The sequence below is a fragment of the Oncorhynchus nerka genome, linkage group LG2, assembly GCF_034236695.1.
Source record: "Oncorhynchus nerka isolate Pitt River linkage group LG2, Oner_Uvic_2.0, whole genome shotgun sequence".
In the NCBI taxonomy this organism is placed as follows: Eukaryota; Metazoa; Chordata; class Actinopteri; order Salmoniformes; family Salmonidae; genus Oncorhynchus; species Oncorhynchus nerka.
Window position 1 is genome coordinate 53,620,734 of NC_088397.1, and position 13,849 is coordinate 53,634,582.

Below are 13,849 nucleotides of genomic sequence, written 5' to 3' on the forward strand. Positions count from 1 at the left end.
GAATGTGACATCAACATTTGTGCTGCTGGCAGAATAATCGTAATTTACCCAACCCCTTTTACAAACATGAAGTGACCCTGTTCTCTTCATCCAACAGAACATGACAACCTGGATTCAGGGTTTGATGTAACACAATAAATGTAAATCTGTTTCCCTCCATTTATTATGCTATGTTACGTTTCATGTTGTATTAATTTGTGGATGTCCATCATCCTTTCGCATGATATGTTATGAATTGCAATTCGTACAATATGTTATGAATTTGCAAAGCTTATGATATGTTACGAATTCCCATTTGTTGTGGCTAATGTTAGCTAGGTGGCTAACATTATCTAGATTAGGGTTAAGGTTAGGGTTTAGTTAGTGTTAAGATTAGGGTTAATTAGGGAAAGGTTAGCTAACATGCTAAGTCATTACAAAGTAGCTAAAAAGTTGTAAGTAGTTACAAAAATGCTAAAGTTGTCTATGAAGAGATTCGAACAAGCAACCTTTGGATTCCTAGACGTTTGTGTTATATGCCCACCCATCCACCTTGACCATCCACCCTACATTTGCTTTTGCCTTAAGTAACCTTCTGTCTCATGTAACTATACCAAACGTACCATATAATACTAATTAGTGTCTCAAATGTATGTTTACAATGTTACATCTAGTCTGTGAGACCAGGCTGTGCAATAACAATTTAAAATCAACCAAAATTGCCCTGCATGGGATAGGCTTTTTTTTCAGTCTGGCGGCACACAGACTGAATTCCAGACTCATCCACAAGGATTCCGTAAATGAGCGTGAGTAGAGTGTGTGAGGTAGGCTTATTTGCAAGGGCTCATGAACATGGTTAATGTGAACCAGCCGCAGAGCGCATACCAGCTAGCAGCCTTACAGCACACAAACCAGGGCCTCCTTAATGGCAGGGAAGGAAATTAGTTTATCTACTTTTTCCTCCTGTTTTTTTTCAGCCACAGTAATTCCTTATTACAGTTCTCTTTGATGCCCAGTTTGAAGAAACCTGAACCGCTGGCGAAAATAACCCAATTCTTATGGCTTGATAGCTCATTGTCACACTATGATATGCTGCACCATTCCATGTGAGCAGAACAAACCCAGATTACTCAGTGGCATGCGACGCATACAAGGCATGCAGGTACATATCCGCAAAACATTAGGGTTTGACAACTCAGACTTGCGACACATGTGGGAAGGACTTCAGACTATCACAGACAACAAAGGCACATCCAGCTCTGTGATGGCCACTGAAACCTCCCTCCCAGATGAGCTTAACATATTCTATGCTTGCTTCGAGGCAGACAATACAGAGCCATCCCAGAAGTTTCTCGCTGCTCCGGACGACCAGGTGCTTTCGCTCTCCGAGGCTGACATGAGGAAAACCCTCAAAAGAGTGAATACTCACAAAGCCGCCATCCCAGATGGCATCCCTGTCCGTGTCCTTAGAGCATATGCTGACCAGCCAGTGGGCGTCTTCTCGGATATCTTCAGCCTGTCCCTGTCCAAGGGTGTTTGTCCCCACTTGCTCCAAGGAGACCACCATCGTCCCAGTGCCCAAGAAAAACCAGGTGACATGCCCAAATTACTATTGCCCCATCGCGCTCACCACAGACATCATGAAGTGCTTCGAGAGGCTGGTCATGGCACACATCAAGGCCAGTATGCCAGTCACACAGGACCTTCTCCAATTTTCCTACCGCTCCAACATATCCACGGAAGATACTATTTCCATCGCTATTCACATGGCCATAACTCATCTGGACAAGAGGAACACCTATATGAGAATGCTGTTCATTGACTGAAGCTCAGCATTCACAGCTGGATCGATTTCCTGAGGGACAGACCACAGGCTGTGAGGATTGGCAACAACAACTCCTCCACACTGACACTTAACACAGGGGCCCCCCAGGAGTGTGTCCTCAGACCTCTGCTGTACTCCCTGTTAACCCACGACTGTGGCTTTGCAAGACATCAACTCCATCATCAAGTTTGTTGACGACAACACAGTTGTAGGCCTGGTAACCAAGAACGATGAGTCAGCCTATAGGGAGGAGGTAAGTGAACTGGCATTGTGGTGCCTGGACAACAACCACTCCCTCAACTTTGAAAAACAAAAGAGTTGATTGTTGACTTCAGGAAGCAGAGGAGGGAACATGCCCCGATCCAAATCAAAGGAACTGCAGTAGAGAGAGTCAGCAGGTTTAAGTTCGTCAGAGTCCACATCACCGAGGACTTGACAGACCAACAATACTACCACTCTTGTCAAAAGAGCACAGCAACATCTCTACTTCCTACGGTGGCTGAAGAAATTCGACATGCCACTCCGGGTCCTCTCCAAATACTACCACTGCACCATCGAGAATGTCCTGACCAGACGTACACAGCCTGGTATGGGGATTGCTCCACCCTCCAGCCCAGTACATCACTAGGACAATGCTCCCACCCATCCAGGAAATCTACTCAAAACAGTGCCTGAGGAAGGCCTGCAGCATCAAGGACCCCACACTCCCCAGCCACGAGCCGTTCACTCCCTTACCGTCGGGCAGACAGTATCGGAGCATGAGGTCTGATACCAACAGGCTCAGGGACAGTTTCTATGTACAAGCCATTAGACTGCTGCATACTTGAACTGGACTGACCACCTGCTCTGAGTCTCTTCTCCTTAGCACACATGCACTCTCTCACACACACACACACACACACACACACACACACACACACACACACACACACACACACACATCACAACTGTTGCTACCACTCTTATTATTATTGCTAAATACTGCACAATTTAAACACCTCTTCCCCGAAACATGTGTAAATATTGGACTATAAGTTGTCCCTTTCTGTATTATACTTATGCTTAAATGTTTATTCTATTCCACTGAGCCATTAACTTTATGTTCGTATTCAATATTTACAGTATACAGTATGTGTCCTGTACATACGGCTAATAAAACGTAAAACTATGAACCAGACAAGTTTGAGGGATGGGTTTGATAGCCTACCACAATAACTTATCTGGACTTTATGCATGGTTGAATATATCCAATATCCACTCTACCACATGCTTCTCTGACTTTGTATTAGCCTAATATCCTGACTACATCGCTCGCATCGCAAAATAAATGTAGGAATATATGTTATTCAATTATTGCACCCACACTGCTCGCTCGCGCGCGCCAACAAGCGTCTGTGTTGCCAAGGGCTAAAATAGAAGTCATTCCTATTTCTGACGCAGATCGCGCTGCAAGTCCTGCCTCTCCCATCTCCTCATTGGTTTATAGAAGCAGGTATCTGCGTGCCATCTCCTCATTGGTTATACCCACGTGGGTGATTGACAGACAAACTGTTTTGCCGGTTGTCGTGGTAATACTATGAAAGTTTAGATGCCAAACACCATATAAGTTCAAAGATGAAAAAGCCTGGGAGGAGAGATGACTAGAAACAATTCGGTTGACCGTTTTATGTGTGGATTAATTGTCGGAGTAGAGGACCTTGTGCATTTCAGGTAAAATAACAACTCAATGTTTATATCCCAGGACAAATGAGCTATCAAGTGCAAGCTAACTAGCTAAATTGTCATACATATGTAATACCTGTCCCCAAATTAATGTCATTGCTTCAGAGTTTGTTTTAATATTTTAACCTGCGTGTCGTGATTGCATTTGGTGTAGGGGAACAAAGTACATTTATGCACGATAGCAGCCGGTTTGGGTTTCGTGTAAGAATCCTTTATCTTTTTTTGTTGAATTTTACCCCTTTTTCGTGGTATCCAATTGTTTTTAGTAGCTACTATATTGTCTCATCGCTACAACTCCCATACGGGCTCGGGAGAGACGAAGGTTGAAAGTAATGCGTCCTCCGATACACAACCCAACCAAGCCGCACTGCTTCTTAACACAGCGCACATCCAACCCGGAAGCCAGCCGCACCAATGTGTCGGAGGAAACACTGTGCACCTGGCAACCTTGATTAGCGCGCACTGCGCCCGGCCCGCCACAGGAGTCGCTGGTGCGCGATGAGACAAGGACATTCCTACCGGCCAAGCCCTCCCTAACCCGGAAGACACGAGGCCAATTGTGCGTCGCCCCACGGACCTCCCGGTCGTGGCCGGTTATGACAGAGCCTGGGCGCGAACCCAGAGTCCAACCAGCCTCACGACCGCAGACCACATGTAACTATCCGGGTTCTTCACCTGCGGGATTGTCGGAGACCAGCCACCCAAACAGCTGAAGAAACTGAGGAGTGTTTGTCTGTAATAAAGCATTGTTGAAAAAAAACTCATTCTGAATGGCTGGGCCTGGCTCCCCAGTGGGTGGGCCTTTGCCCTCTCAGGCCCACCCATGATTGTGCCCCTGCTCAGTCATGTGAAATCCATACATAGGGCCTAAAGAATTTATTTCAATTGGCTGATTTTCTTATATGAACTCTAACTCAGTAAAATCATTAAAATTGTTGCATGTTGCATTTTATATTTTTGTAAAGAATACATAATTCCCTTTAAACCACATGCATGTGAGGAAATGAACAGTCCACGGCTGAACTTATTGATACATTCCTAGCTCCTGGCACTGTGGCACACATGCTCAGTACTGTAAATCAAATAAACATAATGTCTCCAGGTGTATGGCACATTGTAGATGTTAGGGGCATATAATTGTTGAATAGACCCACAAAATTGGAATTCATTCCTCTAAATGCCTTTAATACCATACAAACTATGTACAGACCAGACTGATGGCATTTCCAGGCAGTGAACACAAATTGGAACCAACATGGTATAATAAGGACATTTATATTAAACAGAATGGTTGTGCATGAAGGCCTCTATGATTTTCAATATGTGACATATCATTGAGTTATGTCATTCAGACATAATTGGAGAGCAATCAAGTAATAAAATGGCATGCAAGTCTTTATGTGGCAGCTGTGGACAAAGTGAATGTGCAGTGGGTTCATTATGAGTTTGAGTTTTCAAACGCAGCTCATTTCCCCCAACTTATTTATTCCAAGTAGGCCTCTACCCAACCGATACCTTTCTCAGTGGTTACCTTCTAACTATATCTCACCATTTCAAATATTTGTTTTCAGTTTGTGTTCTCTTCATCTACCCAACTTGTAATATCTCACTTCATTCTCATCCTCCTCCACTCTAATACCCACCATAGAGTCTGGCAGCCCGCCAGGCAGCAAATAATCGGATTTCTCTCCATCCTCAACATCTCATTGTTTCTCCTTTGTTCCTTCTCCAAAGCTGCAGTGTGTGTCTAAAAATGTCTTTATGAGAGATTGTGTTAATCCTGTTTATGAGGAATTAGCTGTTAGCTGGTAAGGTTAGTGATATACAGATGTAGCATCGGGATGACTGTCATCTTTTTGACAGACTATTAGAAAGGCTTATGTTGTAAAAAAATACAAATAAAAAGAGATTCAGATTCTCTCACAGTGTACGATTGTGTGTGTGTGTGTTATCTTTAATTGTTTTTTTTGTGCGCAAATTTGATGATTTGTGTTATATTCACATATCCTCTCATTTCCATATTTATATTTTCTTACCTACTGAGTAAGTTTGGTGGCAGTTCTTCAACAGAACCAAGATTCAGATCAAGTAATTGAATGAGAATGGAGAGTGGAGGCATTGCAAATGGAATTGATGGTGTTGCGATGTTGTTACTGCAATGTTAACAAACATTATGACACTAGTCATATTTTGGGATGTGTTTTGCATGGCAAATGTGGATGGTTTATTAATTACTTCAGAATTCTGCTAGTTTTGTTGTAAATCCAATGATGGTTTGGATCTCAGAATGGTGTTGTATTTAGGTTAATTTCAGCTCACAGAGGTGACAGCTGAAAGAGATTAACTGGATGGGAGGGAGAGCTATAAACTATGTTTAAAGCTGCACGTATAGCCATCTATATTTGGCTGCTCATTTAATTAAGCTTGAAATGCAGAACACATTGAAATGTTAATTGACTTGTCAGTAATTTACTATGAAAAAGGAGTGACTAGTGTGGTGCCAGCCCACAGGCAATAAAACTGTTGTTTATAATGTGAAAAGATAGAGAAAGCAAAAAAGAAAATTCACCGGCAAACACAGCATTCCGACAGCAGTCAACGGGGAAATGCTACATGAAGTACATGCTCTTTTGTCCCTTTTGTTCCTGGAATACATTTTGTCTCTCAGTTCATCACATCCCCCAGCTATGAGGAGTCAAATACCAGCCAGGCAGGGTCCCAGAGGTCAGCTACCTGGCCAATGCCCCTACCTCTAATTGCTGCTGGCTCTCTAATTTACGGGGCTTAATGGAGACTGGGGTCACCAACGCAGGGTCAGAGAATCAGAGATCTCCCTGTCCCTATAGTCCTCAATGTATGTGCAGGCAGGTCATACATTCATGTGTTGGGGGAGTGGGTGTCAGTCTCCATCTCGCTTTCTGTCTCCTAAGGATCCATTTCTCTGCTGTTTTCTTTACCTGTCCTGTCAGTGGCACTATCAAATACTTTCTTTGTTTGTCTGTCCTCCCTGTTGATACATTCATTCATCTATTACTCAACAGTCGGTCTTTGTTACTGCATTTCCCTATACTATATCCAGTATAAAGATAAGAGGGGAAATGTCTCTGTCTGTTCACTCTGGTCCCATTTTTTAAATCTCTACTGTACAACACATCTCAACGCACCTATCTGGTGTATGCTACAAAAACATCTTATTTATTATTATTTTTACTGTTGACTATCCATAGAGTAAAATGTGGTAAGGCCTATGGGCTTGAGCTGACTGGGTGGGTCGGTGGCAACATAATAATGTCTCCTGGCCTAACGGAGACATGTGAAGACCATGGTTTTGTGGGCTGTGCTCGGGTGAGCACTGAGGTCAGAGTTCAATCATCCTGTTGAAATGGTTTAGTTAGTTCTGTGTGGGTATGGGTAACCATCGAAACATAGTAGATATGTGTTGCAGAGGGTCATAACACAGAGTTTTCAAACCGGCAACGTGTTGCGAAGCAGACTCAACACACCAGACCGGATTTGGGGGTTGAGCAAGTCAATGGGAAAAGTAAAAAATTCATCTTTAGTTGTTAATTTTCTCGAGTTCTAAAGGCAAAACCAAGATTCCAGTGAATGTCTTAAGTAACTGAAGATGCATAAATAATATTTACAAATGTTCTAATGACATTTCCATATAAACCTTTGAAATGTCTGATAAATGCAATTAAAAACAGCAATAATGACATTAACTGCTAAGAATGTGACAGTAGGGTGACTCCCCTGGCAGCTCACGAACCCAGGTCACCAGCACCAATGACAAAGTCTCTAACCACGTTCCAAATAAGGGGTGTCTCTGGGGGCATGTGCTTATTTGGCGAGTATAGTTAGGCTCTGTCCAAAAGCAACCATAACCCCTCCTCCCTAGGCACTTGTGTAAATCTGAATCCACTTGATAGGTGTAAGCAATAGGGTGAATGAACTTAAGTACATCTCAGCTCTGTTAAAAGTACACTCTAAGAAAATAATTAATTGATCACAGTGATTCAGGAGTATCATTACAGCAGGTTAATACAGTGGCTTGCCAAAGAATTCACCGCACTTGGCATTTTTCCTATTTTGTTGTCGTACAACCTGGAATTAAAATGGATTTTTGGGGGGTTTGTATCATTTGATTTAGACAACATACCTACCACTTCGAAGAAGAAAAAAGACAACAACAAAAAACAGAAAACTTGAGCGTACATAACTATTCACCCAGCCAAAGTCAATACTTTGTAGAGCCACCTTTTGCACAAATTACAGCTGCAAGTCTCTTGGGGTATGTCTCTATAACATGGCACAGCTAGCCACTGGGATTTTTGCCCATTCTTCAAGGCAAAACTGCTCCAGTACCTTCAAGTTGGATGGTTTCCGCTGGTGTACAGCAATATTTAAGTCATACCACAGATTCTCAATTGGATTGAGGTCTGGGCTTTGACTAGGCCATTCCAAGACATTTAAATGTTTCCCCTTAAAGCACTCGAGTGTTGCTTTAGCAGTATGCTTAGGGTCATTGTCCTGCTGGAAGGTGAACCTCCATCCCAGTCTCAAATCTCTGGAAGACTGAAACAGGTTTCCCTCAAGAATTTCCCTAGATTTAGCACCATCCATCATTCCTTAAATTCTGACCAGTTTCCCAGTCCTTACCGATGAAAAATGGATGGTGCTCTCAGGGTGATGAGAGGTGTTGGGTTTGTACCAGACATAGTGTTTTCCTTGATAGCCATAAAGCTCAATTTTAGTCTCATCTGACCAAAGTACCTTCTTCCATATGTTTGGGGAGTCTTCCACATGCCTTTTGGCAAACACCAAACGTGTTTACTTATTTGTTTCTTTAAGAAATTACTTTTTTTTCTGGCCACTCTTCCCTAAATCCCAGCTCTGTGGAGTGTACGGCTTAAAGTGGTCCTATGGACAAATACTCCAATCTCCGCTGTGGAGCTTTGCAGCTCCTTCAGGGTTATCTTTAGTCTCTTTTTGTTGCCTCTCTGATTAATGCCCTCCTTGCCTGGTCCATGACTTTTGGTGGGTGGCCCTCTCTTGGCAGGTTTGTTGTGGTGACATATTCTTTCCATTTTTTAATAATGGATTTAATGGTGCTCCGTGGGATGTTCAAAGTTTCTGATATTTTTTTGTAATCCAACCCTGATCTGTACTTTTCCACAACTTTGTCCCTGACCTGTTTGGAGAGCTCCTTGGTCTTCATGGTGCCGCTTGCTTGGTGGTGCCCCTTGCTTAGTGGTGTTGCAGACTCTGGGGCCTTTCAGAACAGGTGTATATATACTGAGATCATGTGACACTTAGAATGCACACAGGTGGACTTTATTTAATTAATTATGTGACTTCTGAAGGTAATTGGTTGTACCAGATCTTATTTAGGGGCTTCATAGCAAAGGGGGTGAATACATATGAGAACCCACCACTTTTCAGTTTTTTTTCATTTCACTTCACCAATTTCGACTATTTTGTTCATTACATTAAATCCAAATAAAATTCCATTTAAATTACAGGTTGTAATACAACAAAATATGTAAAACGCCAAGGTGGGTAAGTACTTTGGCAAGGCACTGTATGTCCCACCAACCTTACACAACTATACGGAAAGACCTTCAATTGCTGAAATAAAATCAATGATAAGTCAATCAAATCAATGATGAGAGAATAGTCAGAGTAACTGATACCTAACACAGACACGGTGGCATAGCTGGAAAATCAGAGTATCATAAACCAAGAGGTTGTGAGTTCAAATCCCAGAAGAGGACATAATAATTACTCTGTAAGTTTTTTTTTTTTTTTTTACTTTATTTTACTAGGCAAGTCAGTTAGGAACAAATTCTTATTTTCAATGACAGCCTAGGAATTTGTAAGTCGCTCTGGATAAGAGCGTCTGCTAAATGACTTAAATGTAAATGTAAATGTAGGAACAGTGGGTTAACTGCCTGTTCAATGGCAGAACGACAGATTTTGTACCTTGTCAGCTCGGGGATTTGAACTTGCAACCTTTCGGTTACTCGTCCAATGCTCTAACAACTAGGCTACCCTGCCGCCCCATGCACAATGTAATCATGTGTCAAGTATGTAAATTGAAAACACTATGTTCCCATGAAATGTGTCTAGAACATTAACATTACATGGAAACCATGTTTGGTGGGACATTGATGCAATATTCTCCTAGCTCTCAGAAAACTGGACACAGGAATGTTATTGCAACATTATCATGAGACGTGTCTAAAACATTAATAACTTATATTCTGAGAACATAGCAACCATTGTGGAAATGGTCCAATATTTTGAGGAGCAAGAGAACAACATTTTAGTCAAATGCAAACTCTGCAAAGGCAGCATCGATCTCTTCATCCAGAAACACCACATCAAACCTGAAAAGGCACAAAGGCACAAAGCTGGTAGCCAAAGTTCTAGAAATACAGGAAAGAAAAATCTATGTACATTATGGTAATAAACAAATATTCATAAATAATATTTCCAACCATGTTCTGTGTATATTTGGTGGGACGTTGATGGAATATTCTCCTAACTCACTGAAAACTGGACTCAAGGTTTTTGCCACGTTCCCATGAAACATGTCTTAAACATGAACATCCTGTTCTGAGAACATGGTAACCACGTTCTTGGTAAGTTCTATTTGACATTAAGGAATTGTCTCTTGGAAACATTCCTTGCACAACATGGGAACATTCCTATGAAAACGGTAGTTAATGGCCTAATGAGACTCTTAAGGGAACTGTCTCGAAAGTTGAGGGAACATTCCTATGAAAACGTTAGTTAATGGCCTAATGAGACTCTTAAGGGAACTGTCTCGAAAGTTGTGGGAACATTTCAAATCAAATCTTACTTGTCACATACACATGGTTAGCAGATGTTTATGTGAGTGTAGTGAAATGCTTGTGCTTCTAGGTCCGACCATGCAGTAATATCTAACAAGTAATCTAACAATTTCACAACAACTACCTTGTACACACAAGTGCATAAAAATATATATGGATGAGCGATGGCCGAACGTTATAGGCAAGATGCAGTAGATGGTATAGAGTATAGTATATGCATATGCATATGAGATGAGCAGTGTAGGGTATGTAAACACGATATGAAGTGGCACTGTTTAAAGTGGCTAGTGATACATTACATCAAGATGGCAAGATGCAGTGGATGGTATAGAGTACAGTATATACACATGAGATGAGTAGTGTAGGGTATGTAAACAATATAAAGTGGCAGCATTTGTTGTTAGCTGGGTTTCTTTTGATGGCCTGTACATTACTGTTTCTGCGCATGAGCTATGCTAGCTAACGTTTCCATGGCATCGCCTACAACTACAAGTGTAATCATGGATTTCTAACGGAGAAGCAGTTTTGGCATATCTTCATACTGTATTGTCTTTGGTCTTAGAGTCATATTTTCTTGGGGTGTCAATACAGTTTTATCTGTGGTGTCACTAAAAGCCTAGGTCGGTCACTAAGGTTCATGTGCATTCATTATCATCTAGCTTATGATACTTTAAACACTGCACTATAGTGAAACCCTACACCCTGAACCAGTGGACGTCAGGGCAGGCAGGGAGGTAGTTCACTGAGGTGGGCTTCACCAACAACTAGAGACAACTACTTTTCTCTGCATATCTGACCCTAACATAGTGTCAGTCGGGCCTGGTTTGAAGTGGATTTGTTAAGTTTGGTTTCATTTCCAAAGTTCTAGTTCAGGTCCAATAAAAGAAGGAATTGTCATTCTTACCCATTGGGCACAGATGTCAGTTCAGCGTCTATTCCACATTGGTTTAATGTCATTTAATTGAAATGACGTGGAAACAACATTGACTCGACCAATGTGTGCCCAGTGGGTCGGGTTTGTTTTATAGTGGTCCATTGTCTCCTCTTGCAAGTGCTTCCTCTGTTCCTCTGTTCTGTGAAGATGCCATTTCAATTAAATGCTCTTCCCTGGGGATGCCTGCATCACATATCTGAATTCAGTGTTTGCTCGCTTACCTATGTCCACATTTATGTGTGTGTCTGTTTGCATCCATCTGTGTGTGTACTCTACATGTATGTTTGTCTTTACGTGTGGGTGTAATGGATGGAAATTGCAGTGAGGTTCTTTGATCTGAGAGAATGAATGACACAGATTAAGCTATCAGGCCAGTGACTGATTGAGGCCAGATGACAGACTAGGGCCACTGTGGAACACGTAGGCATACTACCAAAGTAATACTGCTCTCTCTCTCTCTCTCTCTCTCTCTCTCTCTCTGTGTTTGTGAATTCATAAGAAGAAAGAATGACTGGAATTTTTAAGAGAGGTTTTGATTGAAGAGGTTTGTGTTGATTGGCAGACTTATTTTATGAATGCAGCTGAAGCACTGCTGATCTTCCCAGCCACGTTAACAAACATATACTGAACAAAAATATAAACGCAACATGTAATGTGTTGGTCTCATGTTTCATGAGCTGAAATACAAGATCCCATAAATGTTCCATAAGCACAAGAAACGTATTTCTCTCAAATTTTGTGCACAAATTTGTTTATGTCCCTGTTAGTGAGTATTACTTCCTTTTCCAAGATAATCCATCCACCTGGCAGGTGTGGCAAATCAAGAAGCTGATTAAACAGCATAATTATTACACAGGTCCACCTTGTGCTGGGGGCAATAAAAGTCCACTCTACAATGTGCAGTTTTGTCACACAACACAATGCCACAGATGTCTCATGTTTTGAGGGAGCGTGCAATCAGCATTCTGACTGCAGGAATGTCCACCAGAGCTTTTGCCAGAGAATTGATTGTTAATTTCTCTACCATAAGCCACTTCCAACATCATTTTAGAGAATTTGGCAGTACGTCAAACGAGCTTCTCAACAGCCGACCACATGTAAAAACCTCCACATCCGGCTTTTTCACCTGCAGGATCTTATGAGGCCAGTCACCCGGACAGCTGTTAAGCTGTGGGTTTGCACAACCGAAGAATATATGCACAAACTTTCAGAAACCGTCTCAGGGAAGCTCATCTGTGTGCTTGTTGTCCTCACTAGGGTCTTGACAGGACTGCAGTTCGGCGTCGTAACCGACTTCAGTGGGAAAATCCTCATCTTCGATGGCTACTGTCACACTGGAGAAGTGTGGTCTTCACAGATGAAATCCGATTTCAACTGTACCGGGCAGATGGCGGACAGCATGTATGGCGTCATGTGAGCGAGCGGTTTGCTGAGTGCCCCATGATGTTGGTGAGGTTATAGAATGGGAAGGCATAAGCTACGGAATATTGAACACAATTGCATTTTATCGATGGCAACTTGAAAGCACAGAGATACTGTGATGAGATCCTGAGGTCCATTGCTGTGACATTCATCCGCCGCCATCACCTCATGTTTCAGCATGATAATGCACAGACCCATGTTGCATGAATCTGTACACAATTCCCAGAAGCTGAAAATGACCCAGTTCTTCCATGGCCTGCATACTCACCAGACGTCACCAATTGAGCATGTTTGGGATGCGCTGGATTTACGTGTACTACAGCGTGTTACAGTTCCCGCCAATATCCAGCAACTTCGCACAGCCATTGAAGAGGAGTGGGACATTCCACAGGCCGCAATCAACAGCCTGATCAACTCTATGCGAAGGAGATGTGTTGTGCTGCATGAGGCAAATGGTGGTCACACCAGATACTGACTGGTTTTCTGATCCACGCAACTTTTTTTATGTTATCTGTGACCAACAGATGCATATCTGTATTCCCAGTCATGTGAAATCCATAGATTAGGGCCTAATGAATTTATTTCAATTGATTGATTTCCTTATATGAACTGTAACTCTTTGAAATTGTTGCATGTTGAGTTTATATGTAACGGCTTTCTTGAGTTGAAGGAGAGGCGGACCAAAGCGCAGCGTGGTTATTTTGATTCATGTTTAATAAAGCACTTCACATGAACAAACTAACAAAAACAAGAAACGTGAAAGCCCAAAACAGCCCTATCTGGTGCAAACACAGAGACAGGAACAATCACCCACAAACACACAGTGAAACCCAGGCTACCTAAGTATGATTCTCAATCAGAGACAACTAATGACACCTGCCTCTGATTGAGAACCATACTAGGCCAAAACATAGAAATACCCAAATCATAGAAAAACAAACATAGACTGCCCACCCCAACTCACGCCCTGACCATACTAAATAATGACAAAACAAAATAAATGAAGGTCAGAACATGACAGTACCCCCCCCCCCACCCCTGTCTGTACATTATGCCTTGAATCTATTATTCTAACCATAAAAGCCTTGGTTTCACCTGTTCCTTTTACTC